Source organism: Sus scrofa, chromosome 8 (assembly GCF_000003025.6).
Source record: "Sus scrofa isolate TJ Tabasco breed Duroc chromosome 8, Sscrofa11.1, whole genome shotgun sequence".
NCBI lineage: Eukaryota > Metazoa > Chordata > Mammalia > Artiodactyla > Suidae > Sus > Sus scrofa.
This window is the reverse complement of record NC_010450.4, coordinates 7461038-7487138: the sequence shown is the minus strand read 5'-3', so window position 1 is coordinate 7487138 and position 26101 is coordinate 7461038. Positions and strand designations below refer to the sequence as shown.

The 26101-nt window shown below is 42.1% G+C and overlaps 1 long non-coding RNA gene across 1 annotated transcript; it reads right to left on the bottom strand.

Annotated features, from left to right (window-relative positions):
• Positions 896–25241, bottom strand: LOC106504584. Its single transcript, XR_001298176.2, has 4 exons — positions 24768–25241; positions 23579–23736; positions 13081–13274; positions 896–5111 (listed from the first exon to the last, which is right to left on the bottom strand). It is a non-coding gene; the product is annotated as an uncharacterized LOC106504584 (long non-coding RNA).

The window sequence follows — 26101 nt, the reverse complement described above, 5'->3', positions numbered from 1 at the left end:
AATTTAAAATTTTAAAAACAAAGAAAAATAAATAACATTTTACAGGCACCCATTATAATTATAAAATATAAATACATATAATGATCAAAGTCCAGTTTTGCCCCCACATCCCAAACCCAACTCTGTTGAGTCCTTCTATGTATTCCTTGATTTACTTTTTTTCTCTCCATTCTTTACACCTTAAATCAGACACCCATTTAGGCTGCACTGCCATGAGAATATTTAACTACTACACATCCATGTGACTCCTCTGCTTAAAACTTACAAGTTGCCACATCACAATACACACCTGTGTTTAGCCTGACCCACAGGGCCCTCCAGGAACTAAGATCCACCCACCTCTCCAGGCTAAGTTCTTACTAGTCTTCCCTAACTTTTTAAAAATTTTATTATAGTTTATTTACAATGTTCTGCCTATATCTCCTGCACAGCAAACTGACCAGGCATACATATATACATAAACATTTTTCTCACGCTACCGTCCATCATGTTCTGTTATAAGAGACTGGATAGAGTTCCCTGTGCTCTACAGCAGGACCTCATTGCTTATCCAGTCTAAATGTAACAGTTTGCATCTACTAACCTCAAACTCCCAGTCCATCCCACTCTCTCCCCCTCCTCGCTGGCAACCACAAACCCAATCTTTATGTCTGTGAGTTTGTTTCTGTTCTGTAGATAGTTTCATGTATTTTTAGATTCCACATATAAGTGATGTCATACGGTATTTGTCTTTCTCTTTCTGAATTATTTCACTTAGTATGAGACTCTCTAGTTGCATCCATGTTGCTGCAAATGGTATTAGTTCATGCTTTTTATGGCTGAGTAATATCCCATTATGAATATGTCCCACATCTTAATCCATTCATCTGTTGATGGACATTTAAGTTGTTTCCATGTCTTGGCTGTTGTGAGTAGTCTTTTCTATTTTTCTGCATATCCTAAGCTACACTAAATTTCTCACTTATCTCTGAATGGGCCATGCCTCTGCCTGCACCTTTCAGACCTTGCTTCAGAAATGTGTGTGTGAAAGGAGAAGCTCTTAGTTGTCATCCTTCATTGGAAGTGGTCTTAGCTACAGAAAGCAGGCTCACACAAGGTCACACTGTCTTCCACAGGGAAGCCTACATCCATTGCTAGTCAACCCAAGGGCATAGTCCCATCTCCCTTGCCCCAGTGCAGGATATCTCTGATGAACCCTCTCCCCGCGGGGCTGGCTGGAGACTTTGTTGGGGCCAATCCACAGCTCAGTCCCTCCCTCTGCAGAGTGAGCCCTGCTTTCTCTCACCCTCTTCCACAGCTGTAGATCCCAAGGGCACTGCTGGAAAAAAATTCCGACACACTAATATCCATCTCCAAGTCTGCTTCTCAAGGAACCAGTCTGTGAATCTGACTGTCTGCAGAGATTGTGTCCTCTCCCTGTATGGTGTTTCTGTTCCATCTTCACAGCCCAAGTCAAACATCGTCTAGATGCACATTTCAGTTTTTCTATCAGCACATATTGCTCTGCAATTATAAGTATTACTCAGACATTTTCCTTTCCTGCTAAACTAACTCTGTGTTGTGCAAAGATACTGTTGTAGTTATGTACATCTGTGTTTTAAAAAAATGCCATAATCTCAGTGGCTTGAAATAACACCTATTTATTATCTGTCAGGGCTGAAGATCAGAAATCCAGAGAATCTCAATTAGCTTCTCTGCTTAGTGTTTTTTGAGACTGAAATCAAGCTGTCAGCCAGCCTGACTCTTCACTGGAGGCTTTGGGGAGCATCCATTTCCAACTATTCAAGTCAGCAGAATCTGGTTCCTTGTGGTGGCAGGACCAGGTTCCCCGTTTCCTTGCTGGCTGTCGCCTCGGGGCCATTCTGCTTCTAGACGTCATCCCCACCCCTTCTCACGTGGTTCTCTCCAACGTCAAAGCCAACAACAGTGCCTCAACTCAACTTCTTCCTGGGCTTTGAAACTCTCTGAATGCTGCCTCTACCTTCTTCTGCCACCTGCCAGAGAAAGTTCTTTGCTTTTAAGGATTAGATCAGGCCCACCAAGATATCCCTTTCTTAGGGTTAACTTTGACATATAACACAATCATGGGTGTGGTATCTCACATTCACAGGTACTAAGGATTAGAGAGAGCATGGGTTCTGGTGGCCTTACCTAGAAATTCTGCCTACTTCAGCTGGCAAAAGAATCTTATTCCGAGCATTCTTCTTAGCACTTAGCAGAACTTCTTCTATAAAAGATAGCTGATGGTTGTACTGATTTTTAGGTTGAACTGACTTCAGTTTCAATGATTATTATGATTTTAAATGTTCTGTTTTAGTTGCGTGCATAGTGAACAAAATGTCTCAAACAAGGAATTAAAACAACAACAACAAAAAACGGATCTCAGTCCTTCCATGATGAACATTTGATCTATAAAAGAGATTAAAAAATGGAAGACAAATGTCACCCCCTGGAAAGAAAAATCTGAAAAAAATGAATGTGTAGTTTTGCATAGTTTACAGTTGCGTCCATCAATGTTCAAGATCAATAACTGAACAGTGGTCGTAAGTTACCAAAGCTGCTTTACTGTTCATGCCTTGACCAGGTGAATGACAGCAGGTTTTATAAACCTAAATCTGTTTAAACTTCAAATAGAAATCTGATTGGGAGCTCCAGGAAAGCAGTAATCACTAGTCTGCCCCTAAGAGTGTGCTGTGAGGAATTTGCAGTTTTGATTTGGAGATGAGGTTATTTCCATGCATGGGTTTGTGTGTTTATTTACGTGCATCCCTGCAGTGTTTTCAGGACTGCTGTCTCTCTGCATATACATACGCCAAGACTCTAATACTTGTTGGCGATGATGGCCCCCTTCCCTTCTGCTGATGGCAGCCTTTGCTTCATTTTGTGCTTAGGCATACAAAGCACCGACAAAGGTGGACCCTTGTGTCTGGCTGCAGACTCACCCAAATAAAATGGTTTCACTTGATTCAGAGCTCTGATGTCAGCCAAGACCCTATGCTTCTTGACACTGCGTTTTTCCCAGTGAAAAATAAATCACCGTGTTTCCACCAACAGCCTCTCTCCCTCTGCCTTTCTCTTTCGTTCCACCATTAGTCACGCTGGTCTAGCTCACCACCTGTCACTTGGCAAGCTTCTGCAAATTCTTTTACCCACATAGAGGCAGATTTGGTATCATTGAAGTTGGGAACACACCTGTGCTGACTCGGGTCTGCAACTCACCAGCTGTAGTCCTTTTCAAAGTATTGGGGTGGGGGAATGTTTGCATATATTACAATCTGCTATTTCTCGGTATGGATTTTTCAAACATTCCTATCATTAGAATTTTGAATTTCAGGGGATGTAAATATGCTTCCGGACAAAATACATACAGAGGTAAATACATAAGTGGGTACTCTTGAAGGAGGATTAATGTTAACTAATTAATCTGCATTTAATTCATATACTTTAGCTCCTTTTATTCTCCCAACATATCTGATGAAGGGAACTTCTGCGTTATCTTCATTAAACAGGTGAGTAAGTTCAACTCAGGAGGAGAGACTTGCCTCCACCATTCACCCACGGAAAGATTCTGGACTTCAAATAAGGAGTGTTTGATTTAAAGCCCTCGAAATTTTCCATTTATGTGTTGCACTTCATCCTTGACAATGTGCTTCCTTTTACCTACCCAGTCAACATTTGAAGAATCCCTACTGTCCCGGGCTCAGTGCTAATGACACAGTGTGTGCAGGCACACACACAGTCCTATCCCATAGACGCTGGTAGATCAGCACAATAAATGTTCATGTAAATAATTGTGATGCAGTTTTTATGGAAAATTCTATAACAGAAATCAATCTCAAAGTAGGTCTATCTAGAGCTGCTCTCGCAAAGCAGTCGTCACGACTCATGTATAGCTCTTGAGAGAATTAAAATGATTTTATACACAAAGTTAGGAATTGAGTTTCCTGGTTGCACTAGTGACATTGTGGCTGGTGTCTGCTGGATTGGGCCGTGTGGGAAACAGAGCACACTCTTCATTGCACCACATTCTATTGGACAACCTTTGGCTAGAAGATCAGAAAGCCCTCACCCAAGAAGCCCTTGAGCTGAGACTTGAAGAATAAATAGGAGTTTTAAGGCAACCAGCAGAGGCAAGATATTCCAGACAGAGGAAACAGAATGTGCCAAGGCTTGGAGATGACATGAGAAGACAGATCACCTAGTACGATGTAAGAAAATCAGCATAATTGTAAATGTTTCAAAGGTGTCTTGGAATTGAGAGTATAAGATGGATTGACTGGCAGGCAGGGACCTCTCCCCAGATAACCTTCTATGTTATTCCATGACACAGTATAATAGAGGACGGGACGTATGTTGCAGGTTGTATGTTGTGGGATGGAATGTGAATTTCTTCCTGTGGGCCAGTAGTTTTCAAATCTTTTCAGTTTTAGGCCTTTTTACTTTTCAAATAAAATACGATCCAGAATCCTTTGACAGAAAGCAGATAAAAACAGAACTGCTCAGTTAAAAGTTGGGTGGGGGGCTTTCTTTTCAGGCATACCTAGACCCCTGAGACACCATCACTGAACCCCGGGGCTCTGCAGAGCTAGTGGACACACCAGAGTCTGAACGTAAGGTGGGCGATTGGACACAATGTATTGGGGTTATGACGCTGTCCGGCGTGGAGGACTGCGGGGTGGAGGTGAAATGGAAGTGGGGAATGGATGACTCGAAAGCATGAAAATAGATGAAGTAAAGGATGGCAAGCAGCCTCTTTAACTAGGGCAGAAAGACTGGTCTCAGGATCTGAGGGCACCTGGAATACAAGGAAGAGAAGAAACAGACCCGCTCCCTGTTTCACCCTTGGGCAGTTCGGTGGCTGGTGGTATCATTTTTCACGAGGTGAAATTCCAGAGGGACATTTTACTTATTGGATGATTGGCTTAAAGTCTCTAGTCTTCAAAAAATAGCAGGATGGGGAGAGGGGTGGCTCACACTTAGGTCTTGAGTGACTGTTCTGTCATCCTGTCAAAGCCAGAGGGGATATCACAGAAATCCTCCTGTTCACGTCAATGAATAATGTATGTCTTATTTCTTTATTCTTCCCCATAGCAAACACCAAACAGAGGCATCTGAAACAAACAGACCATAGAAACCGGAGTCACAACCAGCATTTTGTCAACTGATTAGATAGCGGTTAGTTTACTGCTAACATTAATCAGAGTCTGATTGCTCCATTGTGAAGACAAGAACGAGGCACAGAGATTAATACGCAAGATCCGTTTCAGAATGTTTCTGCAGAAACCCCCACGCGGTAATTAAGAAGAACACCAAAGGAAGGTTATTGATCCGTTGCGTTATTGAGAAACAACATAATTGATATTTCAGATCTTAATTGTTGGTTCCAAAGTAAGAGAGACAGTTTGTACAGATCATTAGCAACAACGTCTTTTTTTGCTCTTTTGTCATTTCAGTTAAAACATGGAGTTCGAATGTTATCCTGGCTCAAATAAACATTGATGTAAGTGTCCAGAAATCTTTCATTGTAAGTATTTAAAATGATCATCCCTTGGACAAATGTGAACTTCGGAGTCAGTTTCCACTTCTGATCTTTGTGAAATGAGGTTTGTCATTTAACCTGTCTGGGTCTCAAAAATTCTCTTTTGCTAAGTGGCATTGATAATACCCACCCCACAGGTTTGTTGAAAGGATTCAGGAAGAAAGTCAATGTTGGAGAGTCAGTACAGCATGCAGTTTAGGAGCAAAGACACTGGATACAAATGCCTGTGTTTCCAAAAACAGCTTTGCCACTTATTATCTACGCAGACTTGAACCCTGTAGTAACCTTTCTATTCCATGATGTCCTTACCTTGAAAGAGGATTAAAGTAATAGACATCCATGACAGAGCTATTGTGGAATTAAATGAGCATTGGAAAAGTTCTTAGAAGAGATCCAGGCAGATTATAAGCATGACATAACCATTAATTGATGTTAATTTGAAAGTGTTTAGGCACAGAGCAAATTCTTAATAAATTAGCTGCATCCTTTCCCTCTCTACAGTTATTTGGAGAAAATTCTAACTAGAAGGTTCACCTTAGTTTCTTGCACAGCAATGGACATGTAAGGGGTCAAATAGAAGAAATACGGTTGGTCTGCATGTCTTACCCATTTTTACCCAGAATTTCCAGAAATCGCCCTTTTGCCTAATTCTTAAATATGACTAGACAACACAGAAACCCCTGAAATGTGAAGAAACCATGGAGAAAGAATAACGATTTGAGAAATAAAGATTCTAGGATAGACTGTTCTAACCAAAAAAACAGTTCTAATTAGTAGCCTGACCAAAATGCCAGGACACATGGCTATCAAAAATTAGCAATCAGGAAGTTCCCGTTTGGGCTCAGTGGTAATAAGCCCAACTAGTATCCATGAGGATTCCGTGGGTTAAGGATCTGGCATTACCGTGAGCTGTGGTGTAGGTCACAAATGCAGCTCAGATGCCGCTTTGCTGTGGCGGTGGTGTAGGCCAGCAGCCGCAGCTCCATCAGTCCCTAGACTGGGAATCTCTACATGCCACAGGTATGGTCCTAAAGATCAAAAAGCTAAAATAAGGCAATGATCAGTTGCCATGAAAAACAAACCATAAAATAACAATGAGGAGTTCTGGGAGTACATATATACTCCCAAATAAAAAACTTAAGAAAAAATATATTTGGTTTGAAGATAAGGTTGAATAAATGACACAGAGCCTAGAACTAAAATGATAGGAAAGAATTTGAGAGGAAAGATGAGAGTTGACCCAATGGGTCCAGCATTGGACTGAAAGGAATTCTGGAAAGAAGTAAATATGACGGTGGGTGTGGGGAGAGGAAAGATATCGCCAAATAAGTAATACAGGAAAATTGTTCTAAGCTGAAGGAAATGGGATTCCTCCAAAGGAAAGGGTTATATGATATCAAAAAAGGCAACCCAGGTGACCATCAATTCATCATCTGGTAAGTGGATAAACAAATTTTGCTATAACAGAATACTTCAGAAACTGAAAGTAGCAAATTACTAGCACACCACGAGTAAATCTGAAAATTATTTTAGTAAGTTAAAGAAGTGAGACACAAAAGCCTACGCAGTGTTTGACTGCATTCATATGACACTCCGAAAAAGGCAAAGCAATAGAGACATAAATAAGATCAGTGTTTGCCAGGGGTGGGCAATGAAAGACTGGGAATTAAGAAGGGGCATAAAGTGCTGAAAATATTCTGCATCTTGATCCAGTGACAAATTTAAAATGACAGTTTGGGAAAGTTTATCAAAATGTACTTCAAAAAATAGATTCAAATGTTTGCAACTTGCTTTTTACCCTGAATTCAAGAAAAAGAAAAAGATCTACTGAATAACAAGCAAGAAAAATGTTTAAGACCCATCTTGGATATGTCATTCAGAAATTTCAGGAGTGGTATCAGCAAGATGGTAGAGTAGGAAGCGTTGGGTAAATTCCTAGAGACGTCCAACCTACTAACTCTACATCAGGAAGAAATAGGAAGTCTGACCAGACTTATCACTAGTGTGGAGATTGAGGAGTGATGTCACCAAGATGGTGACATCGTTTGTTTATGACTTTGCCCCCCAACCCACCTGGCCCATGAGACGAACAACTAATCACTATCCATGGACAAGCTACCTCTGAGAAAATCCCGGGATTCTGGGGTGCAGCTGAGGCACCCCTTGCACCACAGAGACTGAGAAAGAATGGGCATAAAGACAAAAGCACAATTTTCAAGAATGTTTTGGTAAAAGAAGAAGAAAAGCTATAGGAAACTTTCAGAAAATCAAGCCATCATAAAACCATCTTAATCCATATTTGAAGCAACACTGTAATTCTAGGATAGAAACTCAGGAGGCCTCAGGAAGAACATTCAAATGAACGCCAAACACCCCTCCCAAACATTTTCATACACAATATGGGGAAACAAGGCAAGATCAGAAATGCATGGCTTTACAGAGGTTAGTGAAGGATGGTGCTGAAATCACATAAAACACATGCCCAACCTCATTCAGAAAACTCACCGAGGTAGAAAGTGAAACTTAGCAGAATTACATGTTTGTAAAACAAAAATCAAATGTGAGTAATTGCTGCGGAAAATTGATCTGATGCGTAGGAGTTAATGTTTTTTCTTTTATTATCAAAATGTAAACGAGGCATATGAAATACATTAAAAATGCAATTGTGTAGAATTAAAACAGGGTTCTGGATGTGACATAAACTTTGGAAAGCACAAGCATGACATGTTTCCCAGCTCCCTCCATCATTCAAGGTAATTTGTTATACAGAGGGGGTGCTAAGTTTATCCTCGGGCCTCGTATATCATGCTCCCTGGGCTTCTCTACCTCAGCACACAGCTCTGTGCCTCTTGGTGTAACAGAGGTTGGGACACTCATCTTAATATGGTCTTCGTTTACTGACTTCAATCACTGCCAGCTGGCACTGAGTCTATGTGTACATATGTTCTTTTTTCAAAAATCTCGAGCTGAGTCTCAAGGTATCATATTGGCTCACCAGAATGAAGATTATTTTAAGCCCAGAGGAAGGTTTTTTTCTTGATTAAAGTCTTTCAAAGAGAGCTATTCTGTTGGAAAATAAAAGTCTTACTGAATGAAGCAGTGTTACTGGTCTGCGGTCCTGCTCCCAGGTATCTAAATCAGATACTTTGTTTCTAAATCCACTTGGATTGTCCATGTCCCCACAGTTATCTCCAGGAAGGAAAATGAAGGTGAAATTTACCCAAGATGCCATAGTTCACTTATGTAGTCATTCCTCAGCCATGCGATGAGTAGTTATTGAGCACTGAATATCGCCAGGCACAGTGCTGCATGGGGTGGGGGGTACAGGTGAATAGCTTGTTGTGTGATGAGAGTTGTGCTGTGTGGGGGGGACTGTTGGCTGCAGGGTGAGCTGGTTAAAGAGTCAAAAGAGCTGAGAGAAGAACATGATTGTATGTCTAATTTTATAGATGATGGAAATACAGACAAACCACAACATATAATATTGGGGGAGGGAAAGAGGAGGTAGTGAGGTCCCCTCCTAGGGGTCACACTTCTCCTCTGGATGATGTTCTACGGAGAGCTTCTAACAACCATCATGTTGGGATATGGAAGGAATTCCTTTTGCAGGAAAACCCTGAAAAGCTTCTCATTAGGATGGGGTATTGCCACAGGCGCTTGGCTTATGTCAAGAACTTGCATGCTCATAAAGTCATTCAATGTCAAGACTCACTAATTACACTCTCATATTTTAAGCCTATTATGGAAGAAATTCAAACCACATGGGTGTTTGTCTACAAGCCAAAATTTGCTCCAGACAAGCCAGTAGTAATAACTTAACCTCAGGCCTAGTGGCTCTTGAACGTATTTAAACCTTGATGATTTAAAGGAGAAAGTGGCGAATAAACATTTCGGAGTTCTTTCCAGATGGAAAACAAACATTTTCTTTTTCTAATTTCCCCTTAAACACATCATTATTTGGCAGAAACAGTCAAAACAAATGTACCATGCTTCAAAGGAGCCAGCACATAAGAGACCAGATAATGCAAGACGAATCCACTTGTCTCAGCAGATATATGCTCTGAACACAGATGTTCGTGACGTGAAGAGTGGGCACTTGTGATAATGTATTGCATCATTTCTTTGACCTTAAGATAAATGCAAACAAGAGAAGCAAAATGTGCCACTCACCAGGCTATAAAAATGCAACCTGCCACAGGGCTCTAAATTCTTTGTCCAAAAGATGGAGTATTTTCATCAGAAGGCTAGCAGGCCAGCTACTCCTTGTTCTGATATGCTTTTTTCTTTTTTCTTTTTTTCTTTTTTTTTTTTTTGAGAGAAGAATGTAATTAGGGAATAGGAAAAAAGCATTTTTCATTTCTTTAACATAGATAATGTAATGGGGCAGGACCCTATGGAGCCTTCCTGGGGCAGGCCTTGCCCCCATAATCCTCGGCTTCAGGTCCTCTCTGATGTATAACCTGTATCTTCTTGGAGGTTTATAGGAACATTGCGACCTGACCTCTGTGGACAGTGGATAAGAACAAAGGATTTCTGCACCAAGAGGTTTGCAGTAACCAACTATGCCCCTTCCTCACCTTGCCTTTAAAAATGCTTTCCAGGAGTTCGCATTGTGGCTCAGCAGGTAACATACCCAACTAGTATCCACAAGGATGAGGGTTTGATCCCTGGGCTCACTCAGTGGGTTAAGGATCTGGCATTGCCATGAGCTGTGGTGTAGGTCACAGATGTGGCTCAGATCTGGCTGTGATGTAAGCCAGCAGCTGCAGCTTTGATTTGACCCCTAGCCTGGGAACTTCCATGTGCTGCAGGAGCAGCCTTAAAAAAGCAAAACTAAACAAGACAAAAACAAAAAAACAAAAAAAAAACACAACACTTTGGAAGTTCAGGATAATATTTTGGGGAATGAGCCACACCCATCTCCTTGCATGGTCCTGCAATAAACTTTTCTTTGCTCTAAACTCTTACCTTTTGGTGCATGGGGCACACGGACTTGCACTGACAGATAATACATCAGGCCTAATTCACCGAGCTATCCCAACCCTCTTGAAAGATAAAGAAAAATGAACACCTACCCAGCTTCCATTGTGACAAACTCTGGACATGTGTCTTTACCGCTGCTCTCAGCAATGTTGTGGGAATGCAATTACTCCCCCTTTTTCAGATGAGGGAACCAGAGGTTGGCAAATTTGCATAACTTGACCAATGTCACACAGTCAGACTTTAAATACATCCAGGACTCAAATCCAAATCTAATTCCGAAGTCTCCCTCCTTCTCAGCAGTAGGGGCCGGGTAAATACAAAGCCGTGTCGTTGTAATAAATGTAAACAAAACAATGCAGCAATGATAGAAGAGGGCTCGCTTTTGAATATTAAGCCACATGATGCTACAGCTACAGGGTTTCAGAGATGAAAACCCAGGAATGTGTAGTGAAAGGAATATGATCTTTGGGATCAAAAGGACTCTAGTTCTGTAATAGAGAGGAACAAACCTGATTCCATGTTTGATCTGTTTCTTTTCATTTAACCTTTATAGTCTGTCGATTTTGCATAGAGTTAAGAATGTTGCCTATAGCCTGAAACATACAGGATAGGTCTCTTCTCAAGGCTCTGACCTCTAAGGGTATAATCCTCTTCCATTCATTTAGAGAGGAAGAGTTGCAGAACAGAGAATAACATTGGTTTTGCTGGAGACTGACAGGAACATTCTGACCTGACCTATGTGGACAACAGACTCCTGCACCAAGGAATTCGCAACAACCAACCACACCGCTTTAAAAACGGCTTTACATGTGGACACTGAGGTACATGGAATGATTGGCCAACGGGGACCTGCTGCAGAGCGCAGAGAACTCGACCCAGTATTCTGTGATCATCTATGTGGGAAAAAGAATCTGAAAGAGAATGGATGTGTGTACATGTATAACTGAATCGCTTTGTTGTACAGCAGAAATTATCACAACCTTGCACATCAACTAGACTTCAATAAAAGTTAAAAGAACATCAATTTTAAAAGAACATCAGACACATATAGGCAAGTTGTTTTTTCTTATGGGTGTCCTATGTCATTCTTTATTTGCTGGTGACATTATCGACTGATTAGTGTCCCTCGATTGAAAAATGAATAAAAAGTTTAGAAATACCTTTACCATCAAAATAAAATAAAATAAAACTTGCCTTTAAAAATGCTTTGCTGAAAGCCTTCTAGGAATTTGGGATTTGGAGGGTGGGAGGCATGAGCTTCCTGTCTCCTTGTATGGCCCTGCAATAAATCTTTTTCGGCTCTAAACGCCAATGTTTTTGATATTGTTGGGCCTCACTGGGTGTCAGGCATATGAACTTGAATTTGGTAACAGTTTGAGTCTCAGCTCTCACCCTTATTTGCCCTGTGACCTTGAGCAAATTGCACAACCTCATAGCTGCAAGTTCCTCACCTAAAAAATAAACTTCCCCCCATTGCGTAGAGTGTGAGAATTAAACGAGAGGATGTGATTAAATGACCTGACAGAACGCCTGGTCCAAAGGAATCTGCTCCCAAAATGTCAACTTCACGTCACCTCAGGCTAGTGACACTGTGAGAAGGAAAAGCAGAAGAGGGATTCATTAACCAAGTTAATACCTCCATGGCAAGGTGAAAAGTTGCTCGTGATAAAATTATGTACAGACTCGCATCTATGTTTGCATAGGTACATACACATATACGCACGTGTGAATTTTATGTTTTCTAGAAAACAAGCGCATGTCAAAACCCTGCTATGGTTCTGTCTATCAGAGACGTGCCAGAAAACAAAGCAAATTTCCTATTAGTGTCACTAGCATCATGGGTGATGCACACATATACACTTCCAGCCCAACTTGCAGGAAGAATGAGTGTAAATGCAGCAATTAGCAGACTGTTATACCAGGCTTCCAAACCTCATTTGTCATTCTAACGTTCACAAAATCGACAGTCACACACAGTTTTGCAGGAAAGGAGCTTATCTTTGGTTAAATAGGAACTGCTTTCCATTAAAAAAAATGATAAGCTCTAATTACACATATATGTGTGTGTGTGTGTGTGTGTGTGTGTGTATAATATTCTCCTCTCCCCAAAAGTAACCCAGTGGTCCCAAGGGAAAGTGCCTGTAATGGCTATTATGCAGAGTTTGTTTACATTGTGGTAATTTTATTACAGAGACCCTACTGTTTAACCCAGCCTTTTCCTTCAGTATCACAAAGGCTATTTTTAGCAGAATGGTTAAATCTCTGAAAACAGACTATTATATCCACATAGCCTCTGACCTTCTCTCTATCCTTGGGCTGGACACTCAAACTCTGTAAGTCTCAAAATTTGCCATGTAAAGCAAGAATAATAACAGCCACCAAGTTATTATCAGGCTGGGTAGGTATAAAGTGAGATGATCCCTGTAAAACTCTTAGGAGAATACTGGGTAGAAAATAAGAACTCAATAATGTTACTATTGTTTACAACTAGGGGGAAATTTTTCAATTGCAAGTGACAAAAAAAAAAAAAAAAAAAAAAAAACCCGAAATCAACTGACCTCAGAAAAATGTCCAGATGTAGACCTGGCTGAAGATTCGATCCATGGGCGGCTCTTACTCGGAGATAAGCCCAGCCCATGGCATGGCAGGATGGCTACAGTAGAGCAGGTGCTGGCCAGACTTCCCACATCTTCAAGGCCAGCAAAGAGTCTCTTCCTGTTGGCACCTGCACAAGTCTCAGGAATCCCTTTACCTGGACCAAACCAGAGCATTTGTTCACATAAAACCATAACAATTGCTGGAGGAACTGATTGACTAATTGTAGTACGTTAATAGTCCCCAAAGCGGATTACTAAGCCCAGGAAACTCTACATACGATACCTTACATGGCAAAGGAGAATTTTCAGACTTGATTAAATTAGGGATCCTGAGATGAGCAGGATCCTGATGGCCTGTGTGCACCCAGTGGAATCCCAAGGGGTCTTACAGGAGGGAGGCAAAAGAGTCTGAGGCCAGGTATCGTGACAACAGAATTGGAAATGAAAGTAACCACGAGCCGAAGAATGCACGTTGGAAGTGATGGAGAATATAGTCTCTTTCTGGGGTCTCTGACAGGAGCCAGCCCTGCCTACTGGCACCGTGATTGAGCCCCACAGAACCATTTTAGACCTCTGGCCTCCAGAACTGCAAACCTCTAAAGTTTATGATCATTTGTTAGAGCTGCACCAAGAGAAGGAATATACCAATCTTGGGTCACCATCTTTACTCCCCGTGTCCTCGGATCACATGGACGAGAATGGAGGAGAAATAATTCTCCAGAAAGGACGTGGACTCAGTTATCAAAACAGAATGAGAATTGGGGTAAAAGGCCACACGTCTGTGTTCTGGTGTTGGTTGTGTTGCTGCTGCTCTTTGCTGTTGTCACTATTCTTTTTTAAAAATGCTGCATGAGCAGCACTGCCACAGCTGAGGACATTCTTGCACAGCTTTGCCGTTGTACACGTGCTTCATCTTCTACATTTGTACATTGGATCTTGGAAAGGAGGTATTTTTTCTCCTTTTTCTTCCTGGACATGCGTGATGAGATAACCGTAAGGTGGGCTGATCTGTGCATCAAGTTGGCAGGTTATTGTCCTATTAGTGTTGATCATATGACAAAAGGTGTCTAGTAGGAGTCATGACCCCGACGAGATCAATGCAAAACAAGCTCAGTTCTGTCAAGGTAAGTGCTAGGACATCTTCTTTCCCTAACAGGCTTGTTCCTTTTCAAGACCCCACTTCCCTTGAGACTGTCTTGAGTCACAGTGTGCAGAACAGTGGGAGTTAACTGAATAAAGTCAGCTTAAGGCCAGTCTTCTGGTTTGATGCTTCTATAAGTCACTCCACATAGAGACATCAATTGTAAAGGAAGCACAGCCTCTTCTTTGGGGCACAGTGAGATTGTGGGGTGAGGTGCTGTAAAGGGTTCTGAGTTTTGGGAGTGTCAGGATAATATTTTTTTTAAAAAAGCTGATCAAGAGGCCGTACGCACTAAATTCTAGGGCCAACTCCACCATCACCAAGTTTTCTCTCCTATGAAATGTAAGAGCAACGTAGTTTGAATCCATGGCCAGGATAGCAGAGAAGATTTTCAGCTAGGAAATAGGCTGGGATTTTTTTTTTTTTTTCTGAAAGTGGAAATGATATTGAAATCATCTGGGAGGAGTTCCCCTCATGCCTCAGCAGAAACGAATCTGGCTAGCATCCATGAGGATGCAGGTTCGATCTCTGGTCTTGCTCAGTGGGTTAAGGATCCAGTGTTGCCGTGAGCTGTGGTTGAGGTCTAAGATGTGGCTCAGATCCCACGTTGCTGTGGCTGAGGCATAGGCCATCAGCTGCAGCTTTGATTCAACCCTTAGCCTGGGAATCTCCATATGCCATGGGTGTGGCCCTAAAAAAAGAGACGAAAGAAATAAAGAGAGAAAGAAAGAGGGAAGGACGGAAGGAAGGAAGGAAGGAAGGAAGGAAGGAAGGAAGGAAGGAAAGAAAGAAAATGAAAGAAAGAAAGAAAGAAAGAAAGAAAGAAAGAAAGAAAGAAAGAAAGAAAGAAAGAAAGAAGAAAGAAAGAAAGAAAGAAAGAAAGAAAGAAAGAAAGAAAGAAAGAAAGATCATCTGGGAGTTTTTTCTTTTAATTACTAATGGAATGATTACAGAGAACACGTCTTGAATCAACATTAATTCTGACAGGCTCCCTGAATATCAGCATTCAGATTAGAGGGTCTTGGCTCATGTAACAAAGGTCCCACAGGTGATTCTGACACATCATTCTGCAACCTACCCCAGGCCCGCCCCTGCCCATTGTGAACCCAGATCTTGATTTTATTTAACTTCTTTTGTAGTTCTCTGTCTTCATTCTGACTTACTGTTCTATGCACCGCTTTCCCATGTAGAGGAACTCAGCAGACACTGGAGAAAGACATGGAATTACTGCCACGGCCTTATTTTCCACCTGCTGCCTTTTTCTGCACCAGGGTGCAGACAGGGCTTTATTCAAGCATGCTCAGAATTCAGGGCCCTATCCCAGCCTGAAGCAACCTTGGTCTGACAGGTTTAGGTGACAGAGGCTGCCCCAAGACTCAACAGTGGAATCTTGAGTTTCCCAGGCAAACACACGCAAGTGAGAAGTCACATTTGGCAACCACAACAGGCTGTCTCTCACAGTGAGATTCTGGCCCCTGCAAAATACGGCAGGTTCAGAAACACAATCTTTCCTGACAATTCAGCAGCAGGGTCTGACAAGACAAGCTGCTTCGTTATCTGTCTGGGAAAGAAAGACAAACAATTTTGTCGAGTCAGTAATGGTCAATGGGGATAGATGTTCTATCCAGGGAAAGGTCTGTCATCTAGTGCCATGTTGGTCCATTAACAAGTCGTTTCCAGGACTTCTCTAAAAAATGAGACTGTCTTTATCTGCTGTGGTGTCATTACCACCATTGATTACTCAAACCAAACACTCAGATCATGGGGAGATAAAGCAATTCAGCAAATGAAAGGAAACCAGAAAACTAAACCAAAAAGAACAATTGGGTCATTGGACATCTCTGCTTTACCAAAGACATTAATGTTTAAAAGGAAGCATGCTTTAAGAACCAGAAGACCATGTCATGGCTTTTACAAGAAAAAGAAAAAGAAGAAAAAAAAAAAAAAAAAGGAGTCAAAAGACCTATATTGAGTGATTATGTCAAAAACTATGTTACGTTCTTCACACTCACAGCCTTATTTAATCTTTGACAACAAAAATTATAGCAGTCTGGATTTTACAGATGAAAACATTGAGAGAAAAACACCATTCTGTGAAGTGACCTCCCCAAGCTCTCCTGATGTAGAAGTGGGAGAGAAAACAAACAAACAAAAAAAACAACCTCCTTCTGCCCTTTCTAGCATGATCTGGATGAGACTTTTGGTTTAAACTGAAGAATCTTGGCACTCCCACGCAAAATCTCCCGTGACCTCCTTCCTGGTGGAGTTAAAGCGACGGGGGTTCTCCAATAGAGCCGTAGTCATATCCATTGGTCACTGTGCAATCTGACCGGATGCTTGTCTGGGACTCTTTGACAAGCCATCCAGGTGATTTGGGAATTTCATTTTCTGGTGACAGAAACCTACACATCAAATTGGTGAAAGTAAGAGGGGAATTTGGTGTCCACCAAACATTGGGGCATTTGAACAAAGGAGTCAGCTCACTTAATGGGATAAATGTAGGGGTCTATTGGTTTGGCTTTACAAGTTTTATTGAAGTCCAGTTGATTTACAATGTTGCGATAATTTCTGCTGTATGACCAAGTGATTCCGTTGTACTTGTACACACAACTATCCTCTTTCAGATTCTTTCCCCATATAGGTTATCACGGAATATTAAGTGGAATTCCCTGTGGTCTACTGGTTTTTAAGAAAACAGGAGCCAGAGGCTCAGAATGCTGCCAGGATACACTATCTATCCCAGTCTCCACCCCGGCTTGTATCTATAGTTTCTGCATCATTTTCACTCTCTTGCTACAGAGGGGCTCACTCTATGTAGCAGGAAACATGTCTGCCAACCTCTGAGAGGGACTGGCTTATACTCATTCTGGTCACAGATTTAGAAATTAGCTCACTTATGTTAGGTGCCCACCCTTGGGTCATCAGCTAAGGCCAGAGAAGTCAATCTGTATGATCACAGTGGCTCTTGTCCCAACAACATAAATGGAAAAAGAGAATTTTCCATAACAGTAAGGCTCCTGGGTTGACCCTACCATGGGCATCCTGGACACAGTGGAGGTAGACAGCCCTGGGGCAAGGAGGATGCTTCCTCAAAGTCTAATATGACCATTTCAATGTCCTGGGAACTCTGTTACATTTTCAAAGTCCAAGTAGGTGGCTGTCAAGACTTCAGAGCATGCCTGCACTCACTTATTCATTCCTCAGACATTTACTGGTGTTAAAACAGAAGAAAAAATAAGAATAAGATATGATCCCTACCCTCAGAGTTTACTGCCTGCCGGGGGAAACAGACAAGTATACTAATGATGTCAGCATGGCGAACAGAGTGTATTAATGCAGGTCCGTAGAGGGCGGTGTTTTTCATGCTGTATGTTGAGACCCATTGGCAGGTCATTAAATCAGTTTAGTAGGCTGCAGACAGTATTTTTTTTTTTAAAGGAATAAAACAGACCAGAATATATCAGCATGCATCGCACAGCAGTAAAGATGCAAGGATCTGGTGAAACAACTGTGTTTCAATCATGCGGGAGGCTGTGTTTGTGTGGGTTTATGTACCAAGCCATGGTGTAAAATACATCTCTTACTTTAGGTCACTGTCAAGAATCTTTGGACATCGCTAATAAGGTGTGAGGAGGAATACAAAGAGATACCTAGGTGCTACTCTTCAACGAGGAAGAGGGAAAGCTTTCTGAAGAAGAGAGGTTTTCCTCTGAACCTTGGAGAGAAAAAGCAGTAATCCCAAGAGAAAGCACAGCCTGTGCAAAGGGCACAGAGGACTGGGACAGCAGGGCCAATGAAAGAAGTCTTGTGGCTGAAGAGCAGCTGTCGGGACCTAAGAAGGGCGGGCATCAGAGTGTCATCCCCCAGGCTACCAGCCCAGGCCGGAGAGTTGACAGAGAAGAATGGGGAGATGGGGAGCATATTTATAATAAAGGCACAAAGTCAAGGAGGAGAATCCGATTAAAATGTTACAGACATTGCGAAGTGTCCGAGATTGTCTTCGCTTAAGAACCCAAGAAAACCTCACCAAGAAGGAAGGCTTTTTTGAGTTATTAACGAATATCTGGCAAGCTCGGCCCACGGATCAAATGTTTGGTGTTGGTGTGGTTGAATGTGGTGAGTTGGATGAGGAGAAAGGAGAAGAAAACGTTCAGAGAAAATTTCAGAGCCAAAGAGAAAAGCGAGATTTTGAGGAGGCACACGCCTCCGTTAAAGGTCCCTCAGCCAATGGTGGCAGCTGTTTTGAGTTCTTCGCACAATGCCAAATAAAATGTAATTCATTATTTGATATTCTCAAATCGGCTCATTGGCAGGAGGCAGTCTTGCATCCTAGTTAAGAGCCTAAGAGCTGAAGTCAGAATGCCAGGGGCCAAACCCAGTTACTTGCTGTGTGATGTTGGTCTAGTTACCAAATCTTTCTGTGCGTCAGAGTTCTCCTGGGTAAAACCCATATCTGTGGCAGCCAGCGAAGTATGCCGCTGAGATCTTCAGGAAAGAACTTGATGTTCAGCTGAGAGTAGTGTCATTAGCTATTGGCCTTCAGCTGTAGTGCCGTTGGTTTCCACTGCAGAATTCAAGCTGACGACATGTTCTTCCTAGAGGGCACCAGTCAATGGCAGAGCATGGAAAGAGTCCTAAGGGCCTGGCAGTATTTGTCCAACATGGGACTCTTTCAAGGGACAGACTTTGCTTTGGATCTCTCCTTTGTTTCCAAGACTTTGTCAAAGCCGCCTCCTGTCAGAGTCTTACTCCACCTAGTCCTGCTTCTCCAGACTCTTCCATTTGAGAGGCGTCAGATCTGCTTTGTGGCCTGAAGCCTTTCCCCACCCAGTCCTGCTTCCTTCATCTTTATCTTTTACAGACAAAATGGCCAAGAAGCCTCTTGTACTGCCTGAACATATTTCCCTGAATGGACAGACTAGCCGAATGTTGAGCTGCCCCAAGGCTCAGTTCTTGAATCACCACAATTTCTCCTCTCCTGGATGAACCCACTTAGTTTTTAATTTAAGACCATTGCTACATCTCTCAAATTTGTGATTCCAGCCCCAAACAATCTTCTGAACTCCAAATACCTGTTTAATATCTCCAGTGGCTGTCCAATAGGAACCTAAGATAAAATTGCCCAAGTTCAAACTCTTGATATTTTCTCCCAAACCTATTCTGTCTTCAGTATTTTCCATCTTAGGAAGTAGCAACTTGACTTCTATCATTGCTGAGGGCAAACACTTTGGTGTTAGCCTTGATTTCTCTCATTCTCTCATAGCCCTCCTCTAATCCATCAGCAAATTCTATGTGTTCCAACAAAAACAAACACACAAACAAAAAACCACTGGACCCAACCAGTTCTCATCACCTGCACCAGCACAGCCCTGTCTCAGCCACCATGTCCTCCTCTCTGAATTACTGCCATGGCCTCCTCTTTGGAATGCTTACCCCAACCTTTGACCCATCCGATCTAGTCTCAGCATTGCAACCAGAGTACACTTTTAAAATGTAAACCAGATCACATCACTTTCATCTCGAAACCCAGCAACATCCTCCATCACTCAGGAGGTGAACCCTCATCCGCAGAGTAACATACTGGGCTCCACGTTATCCATCCACTCTTTTACGGCTGCCCCCTTGTTTACTCACTTCTTATATTTCAACTATACTGAGTTCACTCCTACCCTAAACATTCCAGAATGCTCCCACCTAGGATTCTTATCCATGCTCTTTCCTGTGCCTGGAATGTTCTCCTCCCAGAAAGCTGAAAGGCCCCCTCTCTTCTCTTCTTCCCATTTTGGTTTGTATGCCCCTTATCCATGAAGCCATCTCTGAGCTCTCTATGAAAACAACTGCCCATTGCTCAGCCCAGCACTCCCTTTTCCCTTCATTCCTGTGCTTGGTTAAACACTCATACCACTTAACATAATTGATGTCTTATTTCTCTCTTCTGATCTGCTAGGATGTAAGTTCTAAGGGGCAAAAAGTTAACTTATTTTACCCCTTCCCATATTCCCTGATGCCTATTTCAAAGTCTTGTATGGAGTAGGAATCCAGCACACGTCTGGTGTATAAACTAATGAATTGGGATAATAATAGTATTAACCTCCTGCAGGGGTTGTAGTCTCCAATAAATGATGCAAACAACTTAACCCAGTGCCTGACACAAATGAAATACTCAAAACTATGAGTTTGGGCTAATAGTATTAAGACTTCTTAGTCATGGCTGCCTCATGTAAGGTGGACACTTAAATGGTAATCTCCTTTCTGGGGACAAAATTTGATAGCAGATATCAGGTGGGGGCCACAGAATCTAGACACATCTGTCTAAAACGATGTTCTCAGGTGTGTAGCACACTTTAGGTGTGCTATCCTAAAGCTCCTTTAACAGGGAACTTTAGGATAGCACACCCCATGTCGGTGAAAATAAGTACAATTTGCCCACAAAATGAGAACTCTAAATCATTTATAATCTTCCTAATGAATACATTGCACTATAAATCCTGCACAGGAGGTTTCTAGGGTAAATGCCAATCTCTTCCTTAATGATGTGACAGCTTTAGCCGGGTTTAACTGAAAGACAAGAATTTAGTTTGGTTTGCCTGGATTTCTCCTCTTTCATTTCCAAACTTTGTGAACTGTGTTCTTTTTTTTTTTTTTGCAACAAATGTTTTTGGAATGCCTGGTCTACCAGGCTACTGTGCAAGGGAAGAAGGATTCAGCATTCAGTAAGGCAGGCTTGCTTTCTGCCCTCTTAGAGAGTGCTCTATCAGGAAAGAGGAAAAATTAAATAAGGAATTACCACAGGAAAGTGCTAGAATAATAGAAGTCCAGACTACACAGGATAGAAGCAAGTAACCTAACTTGGGATGAGGATGAGAGGTGGGAAAAGGTAACTCTTTGCTTCTCAGAAAAGGAGACCGTTAAGAAGATGTGTGAAGTTATCCTGGCAAAGATGGCAAAGAAGCAAAGGAGGCTTCCAGGCAGAGAGGAAGTACGTACAGTGACATGAAGCCTGTGGCGAGCATGAGGCCTCCAAGTCTTCAAAGTTCTGAAAGGTGTTCTTAAAGGTGACACAAGGCTTCACCTGCTGTGTCACCTGAATAGCTTGTCCATATTGAATAGGGTTCCTCAGACTCTGTTAATAACTGCAGAAAATCCTTAATCTTTCTTTAATACATGTTCAAAGTTAACATTAAATATTAATAAATAAGATTTTATTTTTTTCTACAGTACACTCTGAAAATGTCTCCTGGTCACTTTCAAACTCTGGCTAGGATCCTCTCTCTGTTCTCACAGCCCCTGCAATTCCTGTCCCACTCACTTGCAAGAGCCCACAGTTGGCCTTGAGCTTCATACACTGACCTTCTTTCAGGGTAGAGGTATGTGCTTACTACCCCTTCCTTGGTGTTGGAGAGAGAGCTGAACATAGATCCTGAATGGAGGGGCCACATGGGAGCCTTGGTCAATTCCTTCCATGACAGGACCTGCAGGGATGCTCTGCCAGGCCCTGGGTAGACTGGTTCATCCCAGGAAATCCACAGTGTAAAGGGATAAATAAGGCACGTAAATATAAAAAGACAATTAACAAGATAGTGCAAACTTTGGTGATGAGTGGTTTACCCAAAGAGTATAATAGGAAATCAAGAGAAGGAGAGACCATCGCGGTGGAAATGTATCACAGAGCAATGAGTCTGAACTGGATGGTGAGGAATGAGTAGGATTCCGATAGAGGGAACCAGCTGGATAATCCAACACAGTGAGAGAGAAGGTGGTGGAGGGGGAGACGGAGAGACAGGGGAGCACATTAGTGAAGACGGTTTGTGGACACCTGTGCTTCACCGTCTGGGGTTCCAAAGAGACTCTTGAACTCAGTGACCTCTTTGCTTACAAACTTAGACTCATTCATTCATCTAAATGGGACATGGTTATTAAAAACCTAGGATTCTGCAGACTTTCAGGATAGGATTTTAAATCAAACCAAGGAAATAAAAAACAATGTTTAAAGATTAAAGGCATGACATAATAGTCGGCTCTCTTGCAGTCTGAGCTATTTAAACTTGAAGCTCAAGAAATTATATGTTTAAGTGCCTAAGTACTCTTCAGTTGACTTTTAATTAACCTCTTTTGCCATTTCTCATCTAGGGAAATTGGAAAATATTTTTATAGTCCACAAAACCTTACTTTATAAAAGAATTGCACAAATTTGAAAGTCACTTATAATAATCTTTCAAAACATGTGCTGTCTGCAGCTGAATCAAGTCAAATTGTATTTATTCCTTATCAGTCCTAGTTATCTTGGCATCACTCCCTTATTAATAAGATTCAGACAAAGCTTAGCCTTCTGGTGCAAAAGTGAAAACCACCAGTGATTGAAAAATGCTTTTTCCCTAATCGGGCCATATCTCATTTGTTGTGATTCCTCTCTTTTAGATTCTGATATTTGCAGATGCTTTTTGTGGGAACAAAATTTAAAACACGTTCTCCCAAGTATGCACCCACCTCTTCCTGCAGAATGTTCTTCTTCTATCCTTCTGGGTTGCAGGAGAGGATTTTTTTTTCTGTCCAACTTAACTTAAAACTCAATAAAGAAAAGAAAAGGGCTCCTTTACCCCCAATTCCAAAGAACAAGACCAGGCTCAATTTGCCTATAAAAATATATAGAGGCTTTCCCATTCAATTTTTATTTTGACGATGGTAGGTGGAATTCCCTAGCCTCCTTGGCCCTCAAAATAATGATATTCTTGTGCCTCCCATGATAAATGGTCGCCAAAAAGAATTCTCTGGCATTTCAGTTAGAGTAGGTAGGTTGTGTTGCAGTAGCAAACTTGACGATCACGGAGGCTTAGCACCCGGGAGTTGATTTCTTCCACACACAGTCAAATGTGGCTTGCCTGGGATGCGCCTCCATCCACTGACTCAGAGATCCAAGCTCTCTCCGTCTTGTGGCCCTCTTAGCTCATCATTTCTAAGGTCACTTCAGCCTGGGGAGAGTAAGGCGAAGAAGCACGCTGGCTTGTACCTGTCTCCACCCAGAAGTAGTGTGTGTCTTTCTGTTTCCAATTCTTTGGACAGAAGGAGTACCTTGGCCTCAACTTGATTGCAAGTGCAAGTGAGAAATGAAGGGAGATGCAGAACATACCTGTTCAAAAATAATCATCTCTGCCTCTGTTAGATGATGGATTATATTTGTTCCTACACTAAGCCAAGTTTGGAAGAAGCGAACGGAGAGCGTGGTGTTTTCAGCACACTAAAATGAATCATTGCCTGGAAGTAACCTGGAGTGAGAGTATACACGTTTTGGAAACAGAGTGTATGTACTGCCTGACTTACCCCTTTCCAGCAGCAAGACCTTTGGCAGGTCCCATGGACACTCTGAGTCTTGCATCTTCATCTGTAAAGTGGAAAGAATACCGTCAAGGCAGTTGTGAAGAGCCGAAGTAAGGACTCTGAGCATCTGGAAAAGCGCCTAGCAAACAGTCCACCTGCAACTTAAAAAGTAGTCATTATTATTACTGTATTTATTTAATTGGTATTAATAAAATGGTGATACCATTCTTATCATGCAAAAGAATTAGTTTGTTATATTTAATTTGCCAAAAATTATTAAACCAATTTTGAAATGTAAGCATCTCAGAGACTTCCCAGTTGGGTTCAGAGGCAGTTCAACCCTGCATTCAATTTACTGTTACCCAGAAATGGAGTGTATTTTTACCTTTAGAATTTGTCATTTCAGGTTTTTTAAAAAAATCAAGCTTTTCAAGTAATTGCAAAAATTTTAAAGGGACCTAGGTGTAAGCAGAGAGGTGAGTTTCCATGGCGATATCTGAACAGCACAAAGGGAAGAGAAGGGAAGGGGAGCGTTTAATGAGCACAGACATGGTCTGAGCAGTGTGCTTGGTACTTTAGGTTGGACATCTGTCGAAAACGTGGGGAAGGCCAGGAGAGGACGATGAGAGCCACAGTTTTAGAGAAGGACAGCGTCAAATGTAGACAGACTTCTCTCAACCATTTAGAATGTGGCCTGCGTGGGATCTGACCCCACCTTTGCCCCAGCTCCTGCCTGGTTCTTCCTGCACCACAGAGTGTCCTGCCACTGCATCTTCTTTTTGTTTCTCATGCTGAACATCCCACGGTTCCAGGCCTTATTCCTCACCCTGTTCCCAGACATCCCCAGGGGCTTCTCCAGGATTAACACACAAACCTTCCCCTCCAGCCTGGTCCTTCACCAGCACACCAGGCCCCCACTTCCTTCTGACACTAGGGTAACTCCCATTCCATGCATCACCTTTCCTCCTCAAAAAGGATTCTTTCAAATGGTAGAAAGTCTCTGATTAAAATGCTGAGAGTGGTAGCGTAGGGAAGTCAGCATGCTGGCCCATCCGAGGAAAAAAGTTTGGCAACGGTCACTAGCAGATGCCGAATCTAGGGGGAAGGATGAGGAGGAGGAGCAGAAAACGCGCCTGGCCTCAAAGGGTCTCCCCACAGACGGCTTGTTGGTTAACAAAGGAAAAACACTCACATGGCGATGGGGACAGCAGATGACACTTCGGCCTCGAGGTCAAAATTAACCTTAGCGATGAGGCTCGGATGGTTATCACACTTCTGGAGGCGACGCGTTGGGGAAGAAACACCATCGCTTACAAACAACCGGAACCTAATCAACAAGAAACGTGAGACAAACCCACACGGAAGAACAGTCTACAGACGGTCTGGATTCTTTAACCGTGTGAATGTAGGAAAGTGGGAGAGACCGAGAAACCTTCGGATTAAAGAAGACGAAATAGGTGTGGCCACTAAACGAACTAGGTCTTGTGCTACAGGAGAAAGTGCCTAAAGGACATTGTTGGGACATGAACAGTATGGGGTGTGGACAGGTAGGTTTGATGAAAGAATTATGATAATGTTTCATTTCCTAAGTATAACAGTGTTGTAGTTAGAACAATTTTTTTTTTTTTTTGGGTCTTTTTAGAGCAGTGTCCACAGCATATGGAAGTTCCTGGCCTAGGCAGCAAATCGGAGCTGTAGCCGCTGGCCTACACCACAGCCACAGCCACAGCCACACAGGGTCTGAGCCACGTCTGACCTACACCACAGCTCACGGCAATGCCGGGTCCTTAACCCAGTGAACAAGGCCAGGGATCCAACCCACGTCCTCATGGGGACTAGTTGGGGTCGTTACTGCTGAGCCACAACGGGAACTCTGAGAACATTCTTATTCTTAGGAATTAGAAACTGAAATATTAATAAGTAAGAGGGCAGAATATATGTAATCTACTTTCAAACGGTTCAGAAAAACAATCATTTTAGCATTTGTAACATACAAATGTGCATGCATGTGCAGATATATCATGTGTGTATATACATTTACATTTATATCTATTTATCTAATTATATATACAGATACATGTATATGTTTATCATATATATGAAGTGAAGATAATTAAGTGTGGCAAAATGTTAAAAACGGGTGAATCTGGAAGAAATCTATCCAGAAGCTCTGGAGCAAGAGAGGTTATTTTTCCAGCAATGCAATGAGCTTTAGACGTTTAAACAAATTGAAGTTTCTATTAATAATGAGTAATTACTGTGTGCCCCTCATTTGCTATGGAGCATCCTAGACAGGTCGCAAGCATTCTTTCTAAACTTTTTAAAAAGGTCTGGATGTGAAAATTGCATCCTCGTTTTCGTGTGTTTCAATGTGAGGAAGTTGAAACAGGAGACTCCCTGCAGGACGTGACAAGGTCCTGGATTTGAATTTAGATCGGTCTCACTTCCCATCACTAGAAGGGACTGTGCAGGTGAGGTTTGGCAGGAAGAGGTGTGGCTTCACCCTTTGGGAGAGCACTGCCCTTG